Source organism: Miniopterus schreibersii, assembly GCF_964146895.1.
Source record: "Miniopterus schreibersii genome assembly, chromosome: 5".
Classification (NCBI taxonomy): domain Eukaryota; kingdom Metazoa; phylum Chordata; class Mammalia; order Chiroptera; family Miniopteridae; genus Miniopterus; species Miniopterus schreibersii.
In genome coordinates, this window is record NC_138106.1 from 891,589 (window position 1) to 914,885 (window position 23,297).

Genomic DNA, 23,297 nt, shown 5'->3' on the forward strand with positions numbered 1-23,297 from the left:
AGCATCGACACAGGAGCCAAGAGGTTGCTGGTTCGATTCCTGGTCAGGGCACCTGCTGGGTTCCAGGATCAATCCCCAGTAGGGGGTGTGCAGCAGGCAGCCGACCTACGGTGTTTCTCTCTCGTCAGTGTTTCTCTCTCTCCCTCTCCCTTCCTCTCTCTCTCTAAAAAATCAATTGAAACATAAAAAATAAAAATAAATAAAGGGGGGATAGAATTATGGTCAAAGAATCCGAGTGGGAGGAAGGCAGAACTGTCCCCGCAAACCCGCAAACACACTGGACATGGCCCCCGCAATCATATATCCAAAGTTTGCAAATGTAAACTGACAGACACATTGTCAACAGCAAATTTCTGCCCAGGCTCGTCTCTGCCAACAGAGAACTAATCACGTTAAAAGCCTCCTGGAGGAAGTGGGCCGACACGCGGACGCTCGGGCTCCAGGCGTCACCGCGAGGGCTGTTCCTCTAACAGCACTTCAGCGTCAGGAGTCGTGCAGCGGCCAAGGCCGGCGCGGAGCCATTCCATCTCCAGAACCGGGGCCCAGAGACCACACCAAGCTCCTCAGTCCTGCAAGAGAAACCCTCAGGGGCAGCCTGAGCGGAGTCAGCAGGAAGCTGGAAGCAACTAACGTTAAGAAAAATACGTTCCCAGGGCCAGCTACACTCCCCTTAAACTCACAGCTATTCCTGAGAGGTCAGCGGGACCCCTGGAGGCCCCCCTGGGCCAGTGGGGACTGAATGACGCAGGCATGAAAAGTTAAAACTTCACTGCACACATCAGAGGATCTCCCCCTTCAGGGACAGGCCCTGCCCCCCAGGCAACCCCAGAACAGCGAGAGCTGAAATTTGCATACTTTTTGCGTATAAATGTTGACCGACAGCTACATCCAGCTTCTTAATTTCTCCCTGTTCTCTCCTACTCACCCTTTATCATTTAAAAAAAAAAAAAAATTTAAAACCTGGTTTAACATTTACATTTGCACAGCCTGCGAATCAGGAAGCAACAGAAAGCAGGGACTGGTGTGTCCTGCTCACGAGGAGTTAATAAATGTGAGCGCATGTCCCTAACAAAAGCAGAGCCTGGTGACCAGTCCCTCACCACTGTCCCCGGGTACCAGGGGAAAGCTTAAGGGGCGGGGGACAGGCTGAAACGCAAAAAAAAGAGAACAGGATGGAAATCGAAGAGCATTAGAAGAAGGGCATTCGAGCTCAGAAACCATTACGTTTCGTACCCACCGAAGCCTCGGTTTCAGGCTGTGAATGACTGAGGTAGAACGTTAGTGGCTGCAGAAAGCTGGCATTTTCTGGGCAGTTAGCGGGAGGCGGGGGAAGACTGTAGCATGAGACCAACTCTCAGTACTTAAACCTCAAGTCCAGCTTCTCGTAGTTTCTCCCCCACAGTCTAAGGTCCGGCTTCCCTGGCAACCCCAGGGCCTTTGCTCGTGGCTCCCAGCCTGTCTCCTCCAGCCTCCGCCTGGCTCCCCGGCTCCAACCTGCAGATCCTGCCTCAGGTCTCGGGGAGGCCTTTCCTGGCATCCGCCCAAAACGACACCCTGCCCTCGGAGCTCAGCACCTCTCACCCCCTCCGTAGCATTTATCCCAATCGTAACTGACAACGTGTTTCACTGCCTGTCTCTCTCCCGCTCTGTTCTTTCCCACGGGAGCCCAGCCTTCAGACGGGCTGCGCGTTTGGCTCGTCCAGTTCGCCTCAGTACCCTGAGTGCCCAGAACCCGGCCTGAAAGGTAGTCAGTGCTCAGTAAACAAACTACACAATGAAGGCATCAGTCACTACACCTCGACCAGGACGTCAGAGTTCACGCACCTGCAATAACAGCAGGTCCAGGACGTGCCCACGACCTGAGAAAACACACAGCTGCCCCGCAGGCTGCTCCTCCACAGAGCGCCCAGCGCACCCGTCTCCAGGTGCCCCCGCCCGCTGGGCCCCCGCCGCAGACCCAGGCAGGCCGCGCGTTCCCGACCCGGGCACTGAGTTGAGGGGTTCAGTGGCCGTGTTCCACTGTGCACCCCGACGCCCAGCTGCCTGGGGAGCGACTGAGACCCTGCTCCTGTCTTGCCCTAACTGTTGCTCAATTCCCACCTTCCTCCTCTTTTATTTTGGTTTTGTTGTTGTTAATTCTCACTGGAGGATATTTTTTTCCCTGAAGGGAAGGGGGAGGGAGAGAGAGACACGGATGTGAGAGAGACACATGGACTGGTCGCCTCCCACACACGCCCCAGCTCGGGGCGGGGAACCTGCAACCCAGGTCCCTGCCCTTGACCGGGAATCGAACCCGCGACCCTTCGGTGTGCAGGCTGATGCTCTAACCACTGAGCAACACTGGCCAGTGTCCTCCTTTTTTTGAAGCTGTCCCTGCAGAGGTTAAGAAATGGGGTTCGGCGTTGAGAGGGCACCTATCTCCACGGTCAGGGCGGACAGTGCGGATCTCCTCGGCCTAAGACGGCCCAGAGAAAAGGGGCGGCAGAGGAGACACACAGTCACGGAGTTACGACCGTCAGGGATCGTCTGAACGGAGCACAGGGTCAGGAAGCAAGAGGTTCCCAGGGCCAGAGGGAGGGGAGCTAGAGGGGGTCCCAACGCCGTGATCTCTCTCTGAAAGTGACGAGTTCCGTTTCTCAAGTAACCACAGTTAATCCCTTTGAACCCCACCAAGTTAAATACACAGCGAGGGTTCAAAGGTATCTCCAGGAACTTTACCGGTAAGGACAGACGGTCACTAGCGAGGTTCAGACACACATCAGGTGGGTGGCCGCTGCTCAGGAACGGCTCTTGCAGACCGACTGGCCTACTCAGCCTTATGTGTAAAATTACACACACGCTGAAGAAAAGGAACAGTCCTGGCTTCTGCCGTTTACTATAATTACGTAAGACGCAGCCATTATGGGAAACTAGGTGAAGGGTATACTTCCAGTGTATAATATCCTGTGAATCTAAAACTATTTCTAAATGAACAGTTAAAACAGGCAAAGCCTTAGCTCACTGGAATATTCTCATTAAATGAGGATTCTTCAAAATGAAACATTTTTAAATCTACCCTTTTATAGCTGAAAACCATCTAAAACAGTCTAATATAATTTCAACAAATTAGGCAATAAAAAATAAGCATGTATTGGGGATCATCTAGCATCATATTCTCAGGAAACGCTGAGCAAACACAGATAAGTAGACAGATAAGAGTAACTGAGGGTAGAGCTTCTATCTTGATAAAGTAGGAACAAAACTGAGAGGCTAACACCTGGCACCAGCCAAGAGGAGCAGGCACCATGGCCAATCTTTCCCCCACCGAACTACAGTAACAACTCTGGACCCAGTGGAAAAGCAGCTACCTGGGACTTCCAAAGGCAGGTGGATGGTGGAAGGGCCTCAAAACCGAAGAAGGCGCTCCTCCAGGAATGGGTTTCCCATCTTTGTTTTTATTCCTCTAACTTCTCTCCTAGCCTGGCACGGAGGGTGAGCACCCAGGGCAGCTGTGGCACAGGGAACAACAACCCCTAAGACACACCCTGTCGTTCTGTCCAAAGGAACCAAGAAGATGATCCCTGCAGGCCACAGAGATGGGGATCCCAGAGGAAAGAACTGCAGAAGCAAATCACCTGATGCTGTGTCCAGTCCATGTAAGCTCCAGGCTTACCACTTAGATGCACATGCCTGGAACCGACCCAACTGGGGAAAGCAAAGGCTTTAGAAACTGAATTATGACATAAACCACAGCCGCGCCCCATTCCCAGGTGGCACATGCGTGGGGCACACCCACAGCAGGAGAACAAAGGCTTTGAAAACTGAACCGATGGGGGAGCCACCACCACTGGAGGTCAGACAGGACCTGCCATCGGAACCCAGCCAGGTGACTGACTGACTGTGAAACAGCAACAGAAAAATCAACATTCTCCAGATGATTTTAACAGGACCCAGAGTCTCCCAACATTAACACTCAAAACGTCCAAGACACCTTCCAAAGGACCAGAAAAATCTAACCAGCTCTCAAGGGAAAAGATCATCAACAGATGCCGACCCCAAAGTGAACCAGAAGCTGGAATTATCACACAAAGACTTTTAAAGCAGCTGTTACAACTGTGCTTCCCGAGTAACAGTAAACACTTTAGAGATAAATGAATAACCTAGCTGCTTGCCATTCCTATACAAGATCATTACGAGCATCAATTATTATAAATGAGTGGAAACAGAACACAGCAAATAAAGGGAAAGCCTCTTTGATCCGAGATATAACATGTAAGCTGCATTTTTTAACCACCCTGCTGTTGTTTTCTCAGTGCTGCATGAGAGAACATTCCAGTTAATAGAAAGCCACCCATGGCCCTGGCCAGTGTTGCTCAGTGGTCGAGTGTCGACCTATGACCCAGGAGATGGCAGTTCGATTCCCGGTCAGGGCACAGGCCCAGGTTGAAGGCTGGATCCCCAGTAGGGGGCGTGCAGGAGGCAGCCGATCAATGACTCTCTCATCATTGATGTTTCTCTCTCTCTCCCTCTCCCGTCCTTTCTCTCTGAAAGCAATAAAATAAAATAAAAATAGAAAGCCACCCAGGGTCAAGGTCTCTGAGCAGAGAAAACAAAGAAAAACACTAGTAACTTCAGACTGTTCAGAGGGAAAGAGAAAGAAAAAGAAATTACAAGGGAAACTAGAAATAACTCATCACGTCCAAGACCAAGGAAGGAGGTTGTAGTAATATTTTCATGGCTTCGGGGTCTAGTTCCCCAGGTGAGACCAGAAGGGCACGGGGTACTCCGCACAGACAGCAGGCACCCCCTTTCCCTGGAGAACAGGAAAGACCCACGTCCTCAAAGCCTAGCCTGTGGGTTGGACGATCAGAAAGGTATTTTACTATTAGGGTCAAACATCTGTAGAACAAAACGCTTCTTATTCTCAGGACGTAAAACTTAAATCTGACGTGCACACCCAAGATACCGGCTTTGAGCAGACTAACATTTTCTTTAAGACTTTTCATAAACCTGGACGGTGTGGCTCAGCGGTTGAGCATCAACCCAGGAACCAAGAGGTTACGGGTTCGATTCCCAGTCAGGGCACATGCCCGGGTTGCGGGCTCGATCCCCAGTAGGGGGCGTGCAGGAGGCAGCCGATCAATGATTCCTCCGCATCCGTGTTTCAATCTCTTTATCCCTCCCTCCCCTCCTCTCTCTAAAAATCAACAAAAACATATTTTAAAAAGTAAACAAATAAATAATATTAATAATATTTCACTTCCACACACAACAGACCTGTGTAAAAAATTTTAAAGTAACTAATCTGGATAAAGCCATTAAGAATAATTTTCAGTTATATATACACATATATACACATATATATTGCATTTTCTGAAGTTTCTACACTAAACCTGAAATTTCAAGGGAAAATAAATAAATACAACCTATGAACACAGGCTAAGTCCCGAGGTTTGGGGTCATCGAGGAGGGTGAAGATGCTGACAGCTAGAACAAAACAGCACCCAACCCAGACTTAAAACAGACTGTCTAGGGAAGTGACCTAAGATAAAGAAAATACTCGTCCTCTCTAGGATCCAGCGGCACTCTGCCTGACCCCTCACATCACGCCTGTGGCTTGGTCATTTGCTCACCGACACACTCTTGCTGTGTATACACCCCCTGCCCATTTCATTATCATCTTCCGATGGCAGGAGCTATGCTGACCCGCCACTGTTCTACTGCCTTCTAAATAAACTAAAGTTTTAGCACAGCCATTCTCGGGGGAACGCTCCTCACTCAGGATGCCTTATAACAACGCCACTGCAAAAATATAAAACATCTGAGCCCAGCCGGGCGTGGCCCAGCGGTTGAGCATCGACCTAAGATCCAGGCGATCGGGGGTCGATTCCCGGTCAGGGCACATGCCCGGGTTGTGGGCTCGATCAATGACTCTCTCATCATTGATGTTTCTATCTATCTCTCTCCCTCTTCTTTCCTCTCTCTGAAATCAATAAAGATATATTTAAATATATATATATATATATATATATATATATATATATATATATATATATATATATAAAACATTTGAGCTCCTTCCTGGGCCCAAGATGACCCACTTCACACCCTATCCCAGTCAGAACTTAACTGGGAAGGCAAACTTCCTCTGTGGTTGCTCAGGGCATCGAGAAAGCCAGGCAGAAGGCACTTAATGATGTATATAAATTATAATTGTTAATAATAAAATGTTTCCCTCCCCTGAGGTATTTAAAAACGTATTAAAATAAACATAACCATCACCCTTCTATGACTTGCAAACAGACCTCCAACAACTGCAGGAGAGTGAAATGTATTTATTTCAAAGTTAAATCTGAAGCGAAAATCACAAGACAACAGATTGCAAATTTAAAATTAGATTCCAGTGGGAGGTCTTGGTTTCGAGCCTGTTTTCTCCCTGCTGGAGGCTGAGCCTAAAGACAGGCGGGGACCAGAGCTAAGATTAAACGGAGACAAAGTTCTGAAAGTTTTCGCTCAATCCTTACTAACCCGTGGAAAGCGTCCTGCCAAGTCACACGCGAACACCCCAAACACAGGAGACTAAACAGTAGAGTTTCGCAACAAATAAAAGCTGATCTTTGATTTAGAGAGATTATTATTTTGAAGGCATTTACTTTGCTTTTTAAAGATTACCCAAACCAGAAACAAAATATATCATTGTTCTGAAGTAAGATTTCGAAGCGAGGTTTTGCCTTTTCGAACATAATCCCATCTAAAGACGGTGAGGCTTGGGGATAAATTTAAAAGATCCCGAGGGCAATTCACAGGGGAAAAAAGGTTTCATACGTACCCGCTTTTTTGTTTTCTCTTTTTAAGTTTTAACGCTAATGCGTTTCCATTGTTACATGGGTGTAACCTTAATCCAAAGAGGTGATTCCAAGTTCCTTTTCCCACGAGCTACATACGACACAGCAATTCCGATTATGTTAAAACGTGTCCGACCCAGTGGATCCGACGTGTTCCCATCAATCCATCGATGTGCAGAGGCTCAGAGGTGCACACAGCTGGCCTCACGAGGCCACAGCGGCTCCCTGCCCCGCCGGCCCTGAGAGCACTGTGGCATTTAGATGCCGAGACTGGAGACGGTGTCAGGACGAACGGCGACCGGGCTGCGGAGTGTCAGCACCTGCCCCTGGGGACGGCCATCGCGGTCTCATCAGGGTCTACAGGAACGGCCAAAACCCTGGACAGGACAGGGAAGGAGAGAAATGGTCAGCCCGACAGAGGAAACAGGTGTTTTCATCAACGTTCCAACCACACCCCTGATCCAACAATGCAACACTCAGCTGCAGGTATAAAGGACAGGCGCGGGTAAATAAACGCAAACCAACGGAACCTCGGTTCTCGCATTTAATTCCTTCCAGAAGGCTGTTCAAAAACCAAAGCAATTTTTCCCATTAAAAATCATGTAAATTGAATTAATCTGTCCCAGACCCCGAAATGATTCCACGTTAACCTTTCCGACATACAGCGCATGTCTACCGTACTCTTTAATCTATAAACAAACACTTTAGAAACAAAAAGGACATGGAATGTAAATGAAAATTTAACAAAAAAGAAAGGAAATGTGCAGAAAAAATGAAAATTTAATAATAACAATAAGCAACCAGAAAAGCCAAAGAACACAAAAATATTCACGGCACAATTTCCTGAGATGTTAACAGCTCGGTAAACTGACTCACACTCGCATGTTCTCTCCTCGGTTCGTCCCCGAGAGACGCGGGACTGATCACACGAGCGTCAGCATGAAGGGGTGGTCGGGTCAAGAAGCGAATTGTTCGGGAGGGGAGACGCTCGAGAGCCGAGCCCGGAAATCACTGGGTCTGGCGCTGCCAAGGCAACCACAGGCAGGACTCGAAATTCAATAAATCTCGGAGCTTTTTCAGAGCAAGCATAGTTTTGTGCGGCCCGCGAAGGACGTTATAAATATCCACATGGCCGCTGGCAGAAAAAAGGTTCCCCACCCCCGGATTAAGGGATCGGACGACAGAAACGGGTCACCATGAAATGATGTCCACGGTCCCCTCCAAACCTTCAAAGGTTGCAATGCACAGAGACAAGTGAAATGAAAGGAGGGACTCTCGGTTATTCTATGTTTGTAACAGAAGTTGAAGACGACGCCGGGGGACAGTGAAACAGGGCCTCGTGAAGCATGCAGACGCCCACTACGTCCACGTGCCCTAAGCCGCCGAGCAGCAAATCCACAGGAGACGCGAGGAGCAGGGGCACAGCAAACAATTCAAGTGAAGTACCCAAACCGTCCCTGAGCCCAGAAAATAAACGGGCAGGGAGAGCTCCACAAACAGCAGTGTTAATGGTCTCTCCTAAAGCCTGCCCTCCGAGGGGGGCTGCAAACACAGGCAGGGCAAAGACCAGGGCCCCCGGGGAGGGAGGCTGCACCCGCCGACCCTCCGGCTGGACAGGCCTCGGCGTGCTGCCCCTCCAAGGACCGGCACCGTGAGCAGGGACTCGGAGAAACCTGTCCCTTCAGTGGGAGGCAGCCACGCGGGGGCAGTAAATAAACAGATGCGTCGGCAGAGACCAGAACAATAAACGCGCGGCTGCTCCTTCTTGCCTTGGAAACGTGCTATTTAACGGTGACGTGGGTGACTCACGCACGCAGGGGAGAGCGTGACTTCTCAGCAAAGCCCATGGTTACCCCAAACACGTGCCCTTCCCGTGTCTCCCCACCGCCGTCCTGCGCGCCCCCTCCTCCCGGGCGTCCTCCGTGAGCTGCTCTCTGCAGATCTGCAGATTTCCACGGCAGTTCCGGAACCGCTCAGGAGCCGGCAGGAATTAACGAGCCCATTTGTACCGACGCGGGCTCCGGGCAGCGCCAGCTGCCGATGACGCGCGAGGCTGATTCCTGCTGGCAGACAGGCCTGCGGGCGCTGCGCCTCCGTCCACCTGCACAACCGGGCTGGCCATGCACTTTTTAAATCCCCACCTAAGGGTGTGTTCACTGATTTCAAGGAGAGAGGAGTTGGGGGGAGGGGGGGCATCGATGTGACAGAGAAACAGCCATCAGTTGCGTCCCACACGCACCCCAACTGGGGACTGAACCCGCAGCCTTGCGCTGTACAGGGTAATGCTCCAACCGACCAAGCCACACCGGCCAGGGCGATAATGCATTTTTTTTTATACTCAAAAAAAGCACACATGGCCCTGGCCGGTGTGGCTCAGGGGCCACAGCGTCGGCCTGCAGACTGAAGGGTCCCGGGTTTGATTCCTGCCAAGGGCATGCACCTCGGTTGCAGGCTCGATCCCCGGCCCTGGTTGGGGCACGTGCAGGAGGCAACCGATCGATGGGTCTCTCTCACATCCATGTTTCTCTCCGCGCCCCCGAAAAGCAATGGGAAAAATATCCTTGGGTGGGATTAAGGGAAAAAAAAAAAGGCAGACATTCTATCGACAGGAACTAAAGTTTTCTCTGCCTGGCACTTCTAGTCCCTGATCAGAACGCTCCATGGAGGAGGGGGTGACCGTTACAGGGCATTACTTTTAAAACATGCAGAACAGAACTGAATCTATTTGGCATAATCTTTTCTGACTTGGGGGGGAAGCTTCCACCTGTGCCCTGGCTGTGGCACTGACCCACGACGCCCCATCTGTCCTGCCATCAGCTGGCCCGCTGAGGCTGCCGGGTGAGGACGGGGGACTCGCTCTGCCCGAGGACTGTATGTCCCGGCGACTCAAGAATTACCGGGATTCTGGGTTTGCTTCCAGGGCTGCCGAGAGTTCGCTTTCGGTGGGAGGCAGCCACGTACCCCACGCAGTCGCCAGGTCCACACCCGGGGCCCAGCTGCAGTGTCGGGTCAACCTCAGCTTCACACGGGCAAGTGGGGTGACCTGAGGCCAACGCTGCCAGTTCACCCCTCTGCCAACAGAATCACAACAGTCCCCAGGCCGTGGGCTGTGTGAGCAGCACAGGAGGGCACCTGTGTAAACCACGCAGAGGGTGCCGGGGAAGGGCCACGGTCGGGGGGCTTCCTGGAAACGTGACACTAGCTCACTGAGACTGGGGCTGTGCTATAAGTGGGAGGAACACAGTCGCCCTAAATCCGTTGTGGGACCACAGGGGCATCGGTGGGCCGGCTGGAAGACGGGGTCGGCCCAGCGTGGCTCCCACACCCGGCAGCCCAGTCACCGGCCTGCACTTTATTAAGATGACCCGTGAGACGGACGCTGGGTGACAGGTTTCGCTGTGTCCCTGGCTCGGACCCAACCACACCGTCCACTCCTGCGTCGGGGTCAGCACCTGTTCTCACGGGGCAGTGTGTGCATCCCGGAGCGGGGCGGGCGTTACCCAGGCCCTTCTCGGGCTGCAGATCCCCACGAACACAGGGCCGGCTCCCATCCGCGTCTGACGCAGGACGAAGCCACAACCACCGTGGGCAATACTGCGTCCCTCTCAGCAACCCCGCGCCTCCCCAGGGTCCGCCAGCCCAGAAGGCTCTCTCTCACCTTCACAGACACTCCTCAGGGGCATCCTCTCATTTCAGGTCCTTACAAGTCCCAGGGGTCCAAGTATTTAGAGGAAATGATGCTGCACTTTCCCTCAAAACACCCAAGTCTGTGCACCAGGGTCCACTGCTCATTAACTTACAGGACTGGGGGCAAGTAAATTACCCAACAGCAAAAGTAAGGACATAACCTCGCCCACCTGAACCTGAAAAGGTGGTTGTAGGACAGAAACCGGAGCACCAACCCGAAACCCCAAACGCTATGGGAATGTTACCTCTAACACTGCTCATCACGGCTGGTGCCTCCACATGTTCTATAATTACTGAATTAATGAGAACCATTACCCTGAACCTTTGGGGTGGGGCGTTGCAAAGGTCCTGGATCAAAATCCTCAGCAAGCCAGAATCCTGATATTTATTTTATATGTAATAAATACCAAAAGAACTTAGTTTCTAGTATTCATACTAAGTCCAAAAATCAGGATTGGATGGATGGATGGATGACCAGCCACACACAGTCCCTCGGGGGACTTAGGGCAGCTAGAAGCCGGGGACTTTCTACTGCAATAATAACTCTAATCTTAACGCAGCGGATCTGTGGCAACACTTAACGAACAGGCTCGGCCGGGACAGACGTTTCGTCAGAGTGAGGTCAGAGCCCTGCGAAAGGAAGCAGCGGGTCCCAGCCCAGCGCAGGGAGGCCCACCGTGGACGGGGCACTGTGGCCTGGCTGGCATCGCGCTAGCAGCTTCAGGCCACAACGCTCGGCTGAACGCCCCCAGATTCTCGGTGCCGATCGCCTTGCAACTGTACTCGGGCGCTGGCAACAGCCAGGGCGCACGGCTCGGACCCCGCGTCCCTCACGGTGACGGAGCGTGGAGACCGCCGGGCCCCGGGGCTGTCACACGCCCGGCATGAGATCCCCACCCCCCAGGGGGCCCAGGCGAGGGCTCGAAGGAGGCCCCCCGCTTGCGGAAATGGATTTAACAGCTTCTGTGGAAAGAACCACAGGAATCGCGTTATTTCTCAAAACTCTAATCAGCGTCACGGCCTCCAGAGGCCATGAGCCCACGAGCACCTGAGAGGCCCCCGGGCCTTCCGGCCACATGACCATGTGATGGGGGAGCCGGCTCTGGGCTCGGCCTAAACTTTCCACTCCAAGCTGGGTCACATCAGAAAGCGCGCCCAGCCCGGCCAGCGTGGCTCAGCGGTCGAGCGTCGACCTAGGATCCAGGCGATCGGGGTTCGATTCCCGGTTGGGACACAGGCCCGGGTTGCAGGCTCCATCCCCAGTCAGGGGCGTGCAGGAGGCAGCCGATCAGTGACTCTCATCATGGATGTTTCCATCTCCCCCTCCCCCTCTCCCTTCCTCTCTCTGAAATCAATAAAGATATATTTTTAAAAAAAGACAGAAAGTGCGCCCAGGTCATTGTGAGCGGATCCCCAGAAAGCGGAGGGAGCTGAGGGGAGGTGAACCCTGTGCCGGGATCTGTCCTTTCCTCGTTGGCCGCACATGGCTCAACTTGACAGGTGTCCCCGTGAAGACAGGTTTATCGGGGCGCCGGCGAGAGCACAGTGGGGACGGCACTCGTGGGAAGTGCCCCCGCGGGAGACACAACAGACTGCGGAACCTTCACCTGCCCGCTGAGCCTCAGGACACATCCGAGCCCTCACTCCACAGAGATTTCAACATGAAGTCCCTCGGCCCGGCCACCCCCTCCCCAGGTGGAGGCACCCAGCTCTCCTCCCGAGGGCAGCCCCGCCTCCCTCCCGCCGGCCGCCCGGCCTCGCCAGGCCCCGGAGAGCCAGCCTCGTTCCCTGAGACGAGGGGCGGTCAGGCAGCTGGCCTCCCGCTGAAGGGAGTCCGGGGCGACCCCTCTGGCTTTCCCAGCCTCAGGCTCAGCCTCGAGACAAAGTGGAGACAGGAACGGTCCTTCTGAAGGACGGACGCGGCCACAGGAGCAGCCGGAGGCCGGCGCCGCAAGGGAGGGACGCCCAGGCTCAGCCACGACCGGCCCCAGGCCTCCCAACCAGCAAAGCTCGACCGCAGCTTCCAGACGGTCTCCGCCCGCGACCCGCTGTCTCACCACGTGGTCCTCCCGCCCGAGGCACAGCCGGGTGGCCAAGGGGTCGCCGCTCAGCATCAGGAGCAGAACGAGACGCGGTCGCCTGCGTCTCACCCCCGGGCCCGGAGCCGCCTGTCCCACACGGAGCAGGAGGCCCCCGGGCGCCAGGGAGGAGCCCGGGCGAGGCCAGGCACCCGCTGTGGCAACCACTCCTGTCGGCAGCGCGGGCGGGGCCTGCCCACGACCTGCAGCTGAGCAAACGCCACAGCCCGTCTGGAGAGGTCAGCGGGCTGGGCACCGAATCCGCTGTGGGCCCCTCGTCTCTGAGCCTGAAGACTCCGTTACGGGGCATCGCTGCCAAGACGGTAAAATTCTCTTTAAAAAGTGGTTATAGAGACTCCAGCTGTTCAGAGGCTAAGGGTGGAGAGGAAGCAGGAGAAGCTAGAAACTCTGTACTGTGCGGCTGGCAGCTTGATTCAGCAACCGAAACCCAAGGAGGTGTCACCGCTGGAGACGGCAGCTCTCGGGGGCGACGCCGCTGCTGAGGGGACCCCGTGAACACCAGGCTCCACGCACGCCGAGGGGGTGACACGGGATTTCGGCCAAAGACGAAGCAAACATTTTCAGCGCAGCAAAGAATCTTCCACACTGCGGTCGAACGAAATATTATGTTTTCATTTCTAAAGGAATAAATACCTCCCAAGGCTTTTCCAACGGGGGGTGACTTTTAACCTGTGAGTCTTCACCGGCTCAGAGAAGAGGCGGCCGCTCCATCGATCCTAAGACGGGCTGAACGGCGTTTCGCAGGCCTGGGGTCCCGGGTCCCGGCCTGGGTCCTGAGCCAGCACCCAGCTTTAGTCTCTGCTCATTTTAAAATGAGAAAACCTCCGCGGTCGGCGTGACTCAGTGGTTAGAGCGTCGGCCGGTGCACCGGAGGGTCTCGGGTTCGATTCGGGCCAAGGGCACGTCCCTCGGTGGCAGGCTCGATCCCTGGCCCCGGTCGGGGCGGGTGCAGGAGGCACCCAGTCCACGTGTCTCTCTCACAGGGATGTTTCTCCCCCACCCGCCCACTCCCTCTGAAAATCAACGAAAAAAATGTCCTGGGTAGGGATTAACCAAAAACGGAAACACGGAGTAGTCGCAGACTCGATTTTTTTAAAGAAGAAAAAAAAATGAAAGCGCCCACACCCCCCGAGGTCGGAGGAGGGTAATCGGCGTCTTTCAGCAGGAAGCCGGTTCCCAGGAGCCAGGGGACGGCGTCTGGACCAGGGACCGCCGGGCTCCCATGCAGAAAACCCCTACGCACCTCACAGGCAAGCCTGCTTCCTTGCAGCAGCAACTCGCCTAAAAAGCCCGACGCTCGCTGCCAAGGAACATCCACGAGGCCACACACGAGGCCGGAGCCGCTCGCCTGCTTCTGAGAACTAACGAGGACGCTCCTGTCCCGGCCGCTGGTGCGCGATGGACGGACGGACGGGCGGGCGGGCGCCCCGCCCGGCGAAGCCGCTCGGAGCTCGCCCACCCGACACAGCGCATCGTCGCTCAGCGCGGACGTCCCCGGCAAGAGCTGCCGTGCAAATAACCAGGCGCACTCTCCATGTCTCAGTGGGCTCCTGAGGAGCCGGCTTATCTGAGTCGAACAGAGACACACAGATAGGAGGAGACGGACGTTTAACACGCAAGACGGAAAGAGATACGAGCTCTGAAACTCCTTCCCCACCCCGACGAAAGGAGGTCGTGTCGCAGGTCACGCAACACGGAAGACCACGGCTCCGGGACACACGCCCACCTGGGACCGAAGGAGGAATCGGGAGAGAGCCCGCAGCAGCCTCGCAGGACCGCCTCCCTCCCAGGGCTCGGCCGGCACCGAGGGAGCCAGGGCGGCACCCATCCCTTCCTCCCCTGCCGACGGCAACGGTCCACCTCGTCGCCCCAGACGGCCACTGCGTCCTCCATGGGTGTGGCTGACGGGCGGGGTCTGCGAGGTGCAGGGGACTCTCCAGCAGCCGGGACAAGGTCATATATGGTGGGAGGGAAGGGGAGGGAAGAAAGATAGGGGAAGGGAAGGGAAGGTGGAAGGGAAGGTGGAAGGGAAGGGAAGGGAAGGGAAGGGAAGGGAAGGGAAGGGAAGGGAAGGGAAGGTGGAAGGGGAGGGGAGGGGAGGGGAGGGGAGGGGAGGGGAGGGGAGGGGAGGGGAGGGGAGGGGAGGGGAGGGGAGGGGAGGGGAGGGGGAGGGGAGGGGAGGGGAGGGGAGGGGAGGGGAGGGGAGGGGGAAGGGGAGGGGAGGGGAGGGGAGGGGAGGGGAGGGGAGGGGAGGGGAGGGGAGGGGAGGGGAGGGGAGGGGAGGGGAGGGGAGGGGAGGGGAGGGAAGGTGGAAGGGGAGGGGAGGGGAGGGGAGGGGAGGGGAGGGGAGGGGAGGGGAGGGGAGGGGAGGGGGAGGGGAGGGGAGGGGAGGGGAGGGGAGGGGAGGGGAGGGGAGGGGAGGGGAGGGGAGGGGGAAGGGGAGGGGAGGGGAGGGGAGGGGAGGGGAGGGGAGGGGAGGGGAGGGGAGGGGAGGGGAGGGGAGGGGGAGGGGAGGGGAGGGGAGGGGAGGGGAGGGGAGGGGAGGGGAGGGGAGGGGAGGGGAGGGGGAAGGGAAGGGAAGGGAAGGGAAGGGAAGGGAAGGGAAGGGAAGGGAAGGGAAGGGAAGGGAGGGGGAAGGGAGGGGGAAGGGAGGGGGAAGGGAAGGGAAGGGAAGGGAAGGGAAGGGAAGGGAAGGGAAGGGAAGGGAAGGGAAGGGAAGGGAAGGGAAGGGAAGGGAAGGGAAGGGAAGGGAAGGGAAGGGAAGGGAGGGGGAAGGGAAGGGAAGGGAGGGGGAAGGGAAGGGAAGGGAAGGGAAGGGAAGGGAAGGGAAGGGAAGGGAAGGGAAGGGAAGGGAAGGGAAGGGAAGGGAAGGGAAGGGAAGGGAAGGGAAGGGAAGGGAAGGGAAGGGAAGGGAAGGGGGAAGGGAAGGTAAAGGTAAAGGTAATGTAAGGTGAGGTAAGGTAAGGGAGAAGGGAAGGGAAGGGAGAAGGTGGGGTGGGGTGGGGTGGGGTAAGGTAAGGTAAGGAAAGGTAAGGTAAGGAAAGGTAAAACGATCCCAAAGTCTGTTGCTCTTTGCCTTCTCAGCCTGCTTACTGACAAGTTCCTCGGTTTCCCCATTTAACGGAGAAAGTCCACATTCTCCCACCTCTCCGCCTTGCCTCAAAGCCCCACGATGGGGTCAGGACCTCCCAGAGCCCCTGGGAAGCAACGCTCCCGCCGTCAGGAGCCGGGTCCGCAGGCCGTGCCGAAGCCTCGAGGCGGCTCTGCAACTGCCCGCCGAGGGCGCCAGCTCCCACGGGGCCGTCAGACGCTCCTGCATCAAGACGGGCCAGCATCCCTCCCGGGGTCAGGAAACCTGCCGCACGCAGACAAAGAAAAAGACGGAAGCAGGAAGGACCCGCTTGTGCAACTGCTCTCCCCACCCACCACGGGGGGACGATTGAGCAACGGGCAGCGAGCAAACCCCGCTGCCAACCGCCCCGCCCGTCGGTGGCTGGCCGCAGACCCACAGGACACGGAGCCAGGGGTTCCGGTTCCACGGTCCGAAGAATCCAGACCAGCAACTACGCGCAAAGCAACAGCAGGGCACACGCACCTCCGAACCGAACTCCGGTCCTCGGTGGGAAGAAGGGGTTCATCTTCCGGAAGAAACCGTCTCTCCTCGGCCTGCTCCCGACCGGGAAAGGCCACCACAGACAGAAGGGGCCTCCTGAGACGCTCGTCCGGCCGCCTGGCCCTGCCTCCCCTGGGCCGCCTGGCCCTGCCTCCCCTGGGCCGCCTGGCCCTGCCTCCCCTCGGCCGCCTGGCCCTGCCTCCCCTCGGCCGCCTGGCCCCGCCGGCCTGTCCCTCCGGAGATGCTCTGCCCTGGGCTCAGCGCCTCCTCCTCAGCGGCTCCTCTCACTCCAGCTCCAGGTCCTGCCCAGCCTCCGACCCGACTCGCCGCACGGGGAGCTCTTCTCTGTAACGATCTGCCCGCTTCCTTCCTCACGCCCGTCTACCTAAGCCTCGGCCTTCAGCGGGAATCCCTCTCGCTAACCTCCTCGGGGTCGACCTCGGTCAGGCTGCCGTTCGCAGTCCGAACGGGACTCACCCTGGAGGGTCTAAGCCTCCCTGGCAGTGACTCCTCCCAGAGGGCAGCGGGACTCGTAAATGAACTTAAGGTCCCTGCGACCTCTGTGACCCTGAGCCAGCCAGGAGCACCCTGCGGGCTCCTTTCTCCCTCTGCAGGCCTGTGCTGGGGACCCAGCGAGGCCGTGCGTGTGAAACACTCTTCTCTGGCATTTCATTTCAGCTTCGTGAATGTTAATTTCTTTCTTTCCATCGTCTCCGCCTTCCCCTCTCCTTCCTTCAAGACCCCTCGTATCGTCTCTACCTCTCCTGTCCCTGCGAATCCAGGTCTCCGGGCCTCTAACCCCATGGCCGATATTCCCTCCTCTCTTCTGCCCCGACCACCAAATGCAAACATCCCTGCGAAACCAAACTAATGCACATTCAAAATGCGTTAAATGTCCGTGGAGAAAGCCGCCACGTCAACCCCCGCCTGGCTAACGGACATGTGAACACGCCCAGCAGACCCAGCAGAGAGGGTCAGGGGAGTCCAGGAGCGTCCTCCTGCCCAGTCCATTCCGCCCGAAGATCTCCCCAGGGGTTTAGGGAGAGCAGGGGAGCTGGGGCAGATTAATAACGGAGGAAAGATTTTAATGTGTGTTCTTTCCTAAGATGAAATACCCATGTTCCCCCCCAAAATAAAATGATGCGTGGAGGGGTTAGAACTGAATTCTCTTTTTATGATAGAGTTTTGTTGGACAGCTGTGAAAATCTCTCCTCTTCAAGGTTTTCTTCACCACTTTTCCCTCTGAATACCACAGTGATCACGTATTTGAATATTTGTCGTAATCCATCTGCTCTCCGGCAGGATCACAAGTTCCACGAGAGAAGGGACCACAGCTTCTTATTTTTAGCAAAATGTTCTATGGCATCGGCCCCCTGCATTAGGGTTCTCCAGAGAAACAGAACCAATAAGAGGTGGATGGGTGCAGGGGTGGATGGATGGGGGGGGGTGGGGGGGTGGACGGGTGAGGGGGTGGGGGGGTGGATGGGTGGATAAATCAGTGGATAGGTGGGTGGACGGGTGGATAGATGGGTGGGGGATGGGTGGGTGGATGGGTGGGTGGATGGATGGATGGATGGATGGATAGATGGGGCATGGATGGGTGGGTGGATGGATGGATGGATGGAAAAATGGGTGGATAGATGGGTGGATGGATGGATGGGTAGACGGATGGATGATTTAACAAATTGCCTCAAGTGACCTCAGGGGCTAAGAAGTCCACAATCTGTAGGACAGACTGGCAGGCTGGAGACCCAGGAAGGAGCTGATGCTGCCGTCCTGAGTCCAAAGGCATCTGGAGACAGAATTCTTTCCTTCCAGCCGACCTGTCTTTAATCTTTGGGCCATCAAGTGACTGGATGAGGCCCACCTACACCATAGAGGAGACTCTGCCTAACTCAGTGATCTACTGATTAAATGCTAATCACATCTAAAACATATCTCACTGCGACATCTGAACTGTCATTGCAAACAACTGGGCACCACAGCCTAGCAAAGTTAACACATAAAATTAACCGTCGCAGGCTGCAAGGCTTTCGCCAGTGCCCAGTCATGGCATCAGAATCACCCAAAGGAACAAGAGGAATAAAATGAATCCCCCACAGAATGTGTGCAGCAGAACATTCAGCAGGTGCCTGACGTACTCCCGCTCCACAAGCCCACTTAGCTTGAGCTCTGAAAGGAAGTTCACGTGGGGTGTTCCTGGTAGCCCCAGGCTCCAGGACACAAAGGGGTCCCTGAGGACAGGGGCCTGACTTCTGAGATGTCATCTTTGCCATATATTTCCAGACAATTCCATCCCTCCAGGCCTATGTCTCCTGGCAGCCAACATCATCAAGTGTTGTGGCTCCTAGTTCAATAGAAAACAGTGTAAAATGTATTTGCAGGTGGTAAAACACAAACTCACCGGCCTCCTTCCTTAACCCCCTCACCCCAACACATACACAAAGTCCTGGGTACTTAAGCTTCCCTGTGGCAACATTTCTGCTCTAGCGGCGGGCCTGAAATTACCGCCCTACGCCACCCTGAGCCAAGGCTTCAAGCACACAGCGGGTGGGGGTGGGGTGTCCCCAGTGAGCCCTCTATTCCCATGCAGCTGGGCTTGAAAGCAAGAGATGGAAGGAGGGTCAGATCCATTGTTCAACAGCCTCCTACACCTGCTCCTGAGTAATGCGTCCAGCTGGGACAGCGAGTGTCCCCAGCTAGCTGGGGCGGACAGGTCACCTTGAAACAAAAGCAACCAGGGAAGGCTCAGAAGTCACCACGGCCCTCCCAGGCCCGAAATGTGCCCCTTTCCGAAAATATCCACCTAGAGAGAAAGCAAGCTGAGAGTTGGCTCAGGAGTCCCGCTTTCTGCTTCACCCGAGGGTGGGGAGCCTAAATTTTCAAAAGGTTCAAGGGCCGAACCAAAGAACATGCATAACCGGGGGGATGGGAATTCCTCTCTGGGCACAGGGCCACTTGTTCACTTGGGCAAGTCGTTAATTTCCCCGTGGCTTCAGATTCTTCCCCAATACAACCCAGCGCCTTATAAATTCAGTGTTTCCAAGATGTTGGCCTTCACAGGAACGGGCACGGTGGGCATGTGGGCATCGTAACGTGGGGGCGGGGGGCTGTGCACGTGGCGGTGGGGGGTTTGCTTTCCCAGGAGTGGTTCTCCACTCAAAGCAGGATCCGGGGGAGACGGGGAGGGACTGACTGATCAAGCGCTAAACCGAGCGAGCACCACGACGGAAATAACATCAGCCTGCTGGTCGCTGCCGCCTCGCCGCACAGCAGGGCCGTGGGGACAGCGGGCGGCCAGGGTGCCAGCTCCAGGCCACCTGTTCTGTTCTGTTCCTCGGCTCCGTCCCCACACTCACAGGAACAGGCTGCCATCTGTGTGTCCCAGGCTCGGCTCCATTTTCCATGAAGGTAAATAAGACCCTGACGTCGTTTTTTTCAGCTCAAAGGATCCCTTCCTTCAGTTATCGCTTCCAGGCCCCAGCCTCAGTCCAGCTCCGCTCCATCGTGTGCCCAGCTCCTTCCCTGCGGAGGAAGCAGGTTCAAGGTTCCTCGGCGGGGGCTAACGGGGGGCTAACGGGGGGCAGGCTGGAGGCTCCTTGGGGTCTTAAGTATCTTCACAGGGGAGGGGAGGGAAGGACAAACGGGACAGACCCCAAAAGTATACAGGCCCAAGAGCCAGGGGCCCACAGTGAGCTCGGAGAGCTGTGAAGAATGACCTTTCCGCCAAGCACACGCGGGCGAGGCCATCGCTCCGCAATGAAATATATATTCTCAGCAGGGCTAAGGTAAACAATATATTTAGGTTTTAAAAATATACACAACGGGCTAAGATGTCAGTTTAATCTGATTTTTTAAGCTGTGTTTTCTGATTACTCAGGGGAAATGGTGGTCACCTTGGTATCTCACTGAATCTACAATCGGAAAAGCAAACGTTTCCCGTCGTGGGGGGTTAACGATGGGCAGTTGGAAATAATTTTACTGTAAGATCGTGGAATCGAAGAGGACACTCTTTAAAAAAACACACATTCAGAGGCCTCATTTCATAAACAAGAAGGGTCCTTTGAGATTCCAGGCTTTTTAACTGAGAAACGGGTGCTTTTTCCCCAGAGGACTGTCAGTCGAGCCACCACCTTCACCGCCTAAAACGTAAAACTCTAAAAGCACTGCCGCTGCATAACCACCCACGGGATAAAAACACAGTGCTCAGGTGTCGAGGCTCACATCTCTTCTACTTCAAATGCCGATTTAGGAAGAAGCAAAACCTGTCTCGCTGTCAGGGCAGCCGGGTCCGTCTGTCCCGGTTTGAGGATGGAGCGAACGGGCGACCGGCTCTTCCTAAAGGCGCAGCCTCACTAGGCGCTCTCCCGGCCTCGCGGCGGCGCCCAGTCAGGCCGCCCTGCAGGAACAGCTGGGAGCACGTGCACTCACCGTGCTCTGTGTGCAAACGACGACACTCGGGGTGAGTGAAGTAAGAAAATAATAAAAATAAAAACTGCACATCACAGATATTAGGAGATATTATGCTCAGTGAGATAAGCCAGACACAGAAGGGCAAACGCTGTCTGACTCCACATGGAAGGGGCCTGGGAGAGCCAGGGGGACAGAAAGCAGGCGCGGGGGCCCGGGCCTGAGGAAGTGGGGGTGTCGATGTTAGTATTTAGGGCTTCAGTCTGGGAAGGAAGAAAGGCTCTAGAAACAGATGGTGGTGATGCCTGTAAAACAACGTAAATGTACTTAGTGCCGCGGAACCAAGAGCACACCTGAAAGTGGTGAAAAGGTAAGTTTTATGTTGTGCCTATAATACCACAATAAAAACATAGACGGTCCATGAAAAACTAATATTGCAGGTGCTTTGAAACCTGGAAAGACTTCTATATACATCAGACCGTTTCATGGTCCTGGGCACCTGGCGGAGGAGAGAGTGTCTCCCTCCTACACTCGTTTCCGTGCCAACGACTCTTCCACTGTCCAGCACGCGGACGTGGCCTGACCACCATCTGAAGGATCTACATCCTTCAAAACATGCTCATTTCTCATCTCCACACTGTCTTCCAACACGCGTACACTCGGCACACAAGCACAGGGGCGCTTACGGGGGGCGCTAGGACTCCGGCCCCTCTGGTCAAAGTGGGGACTCCAGCTCTCCCAGTGAGGAAAAGGATCTCAGTGTTGCCTGAGCCCTTTTTTTTTTAAATATATCTTTACTGATTTCAGAGAGAGGAAAGGAGAGGGGGAGAGAGAGAGACAGAAACATCAATGATGAGAGTCACTGATCAGCTGCCTCCTGCGCGCCCCCGACTGGGGATCAGCCCGCACCCCGAGCATGTGCCCTGACCGGGAATCGAACCCCAATTGCCTGGATCCCAGGTCAACGCTCAACCGCTGAGCCACGCCGGCCGGGCTGCCCAACCCTCCTTAATCGCAGAGGCTTACCCTGTGGAGCACCTGCTACAACCTGTGGGAAAGCGAGTGTCCTGCGGCGACTGCCGTGGGGAACCATCCTAACAGGTGCGCCCGCTCCCTGACCACAGAATCAGGCTCCCTGCAGAATGAAAAGCTAAGGAATCGGGGCGTCTCCTTAACGGGCGTCTCCAAGTACCACCATCGTCACCAGCCCCCCCTCGCCGGGTCACCTTCCCTCTCCCACGTTCTGTCTTCCTCGCCCCACCAGCCACAAGAGCACGGCACAGCCCGGCCGGTGCGGCTCAGGGGTTGCGTGTTGCCCTGCGGACCAGAGGTCGGGCACAGGCTGGGCTGTGGGCTCGATCCCCAGCAGGGGGGGTGCAGGAGGCCGCGACCGATGTGACGTCCCTCGCTTATCAATGCTTCTCTCCCTCCCTCTCCCTTCCTCTCTCTCTAAAATCCATAAAAACATAGTTTAAAAAAGGAAGGGAAAAGCACAGCACAGGCCCCGAGAACAGCCGTCCCTGACGAACCGGCATCGCCCTTGGCTCTCAGGCTTCCTACGCAGCGGGCGCAGGTCAGACCAGGTCCACCCGGGGCTCGCGTGTGTGATCCCTGGGGAAGAGGCCGGCCGAGGGGCCCCCACCCGACCCTCTTTCAAGGGCCCCGTCTAAGTGAGTCAGAGACAGTCGATTGCGAGCCTGTTACTCCGAGCTAATGAAACACGTCGGAGGAGGGAGGCGCGGGGTAAAGAACTCGGGTTTCCCAGGTGACTTGATGCAGCAACAATTCAGATTTGGCATTTACTCTCTCTCATCAGCAGTTTCTCCCACTAATTAAAAACACCAACCACCGCAAACCAAAACATCTAATCAGGGGCTTGTTGCCTTGTTTTTAACACAGTGCGTCCGTAAACCTTTACGCACAGCAACCGACCGCTCGCAAGGAATCTGCAGTGCGCCCTGCGACTCTCCGAAAGGCCTGGGGTCCCCCTCTGGGATTCGGTCAAAAAAAATCCATCCTCGCCCTGGCCGGTGTGGCTCAGGGGTTAGAGCGTCGGCCTGCAGACCGGAGGGTCTCGGGCTCGATTCCCAGTCAAGGGCACGTACCTGGGCCCCTGCCTGCCCCGGGTGGGGCGCGTGTGGGAGGCAACCAATCGGTGTGTTTCTGTCACATCAACGCTTCTCTCTCTCCCCCCTTCCCTTCCACTCTCTAAAAATCAACGGAAAAAATATCCTTGGATGAGAATTTTTAAAAGAAAAAACCTTCCCCACGCCTTGTTGGGATGAAGGAGACACACCAGTTTCCAAGGCGTGCGCCGGGCCGGCTCTGAGAGCGCAATCCCCAGCCGCCCTGGGCCCAGGCTTCCGCGGGCAAGCGCCAGGCCCGGCGACTGTTATTTCTTGTCTGGGCCTGTGCTGTTGTTTGCTCCGTGGGTTTGATTTCTAAGGGGAGTTCGTCAGCTTCTTTTGTTTGAACCTGACACAATGGGAAAAGCCCTGAAGGGTTAATTATTAATCTCAAAATGAAATCTGGAAAGATAGTGAACAGGTAGGTCTTGAGCAACCGGGAGACACCCAACAGCATCAGCCAAAATCGGGTTCTGTTCCCAGACAAGACGCGTCTCACGCGCCTCCGCGTGTCCGCCCCCCATTGGTGGCTGGACTC

At 55.6% G+C, this 23,297-nt stretch overlaps 1 protein-coding gene across 4 annotated transcripts in view; it reads right to left on the reverse strand.

The window, feature by feature from the left end:
* The window catches only part of TIAM1 (TIAM Rac1 associated GEF 1), a 216,376-nt gene that overhangs the window by 84,105 nt on the left and 108,974 nt on the right, over positions 1-23,297 (reverse strand). For all 4 annotated transcript variants that reach the window (XM_081137622.1, XM_081137620.1, XM_081137621.1 and 1 more), the window contains one exon: positions 6,809-7,201. The gene's annotated coding sequence lies outside the window, so the exon portion shown is untranslated. The remainder of the gene's footprint in view (positions 1-6,808; positions 7,202-23,297) is intronic.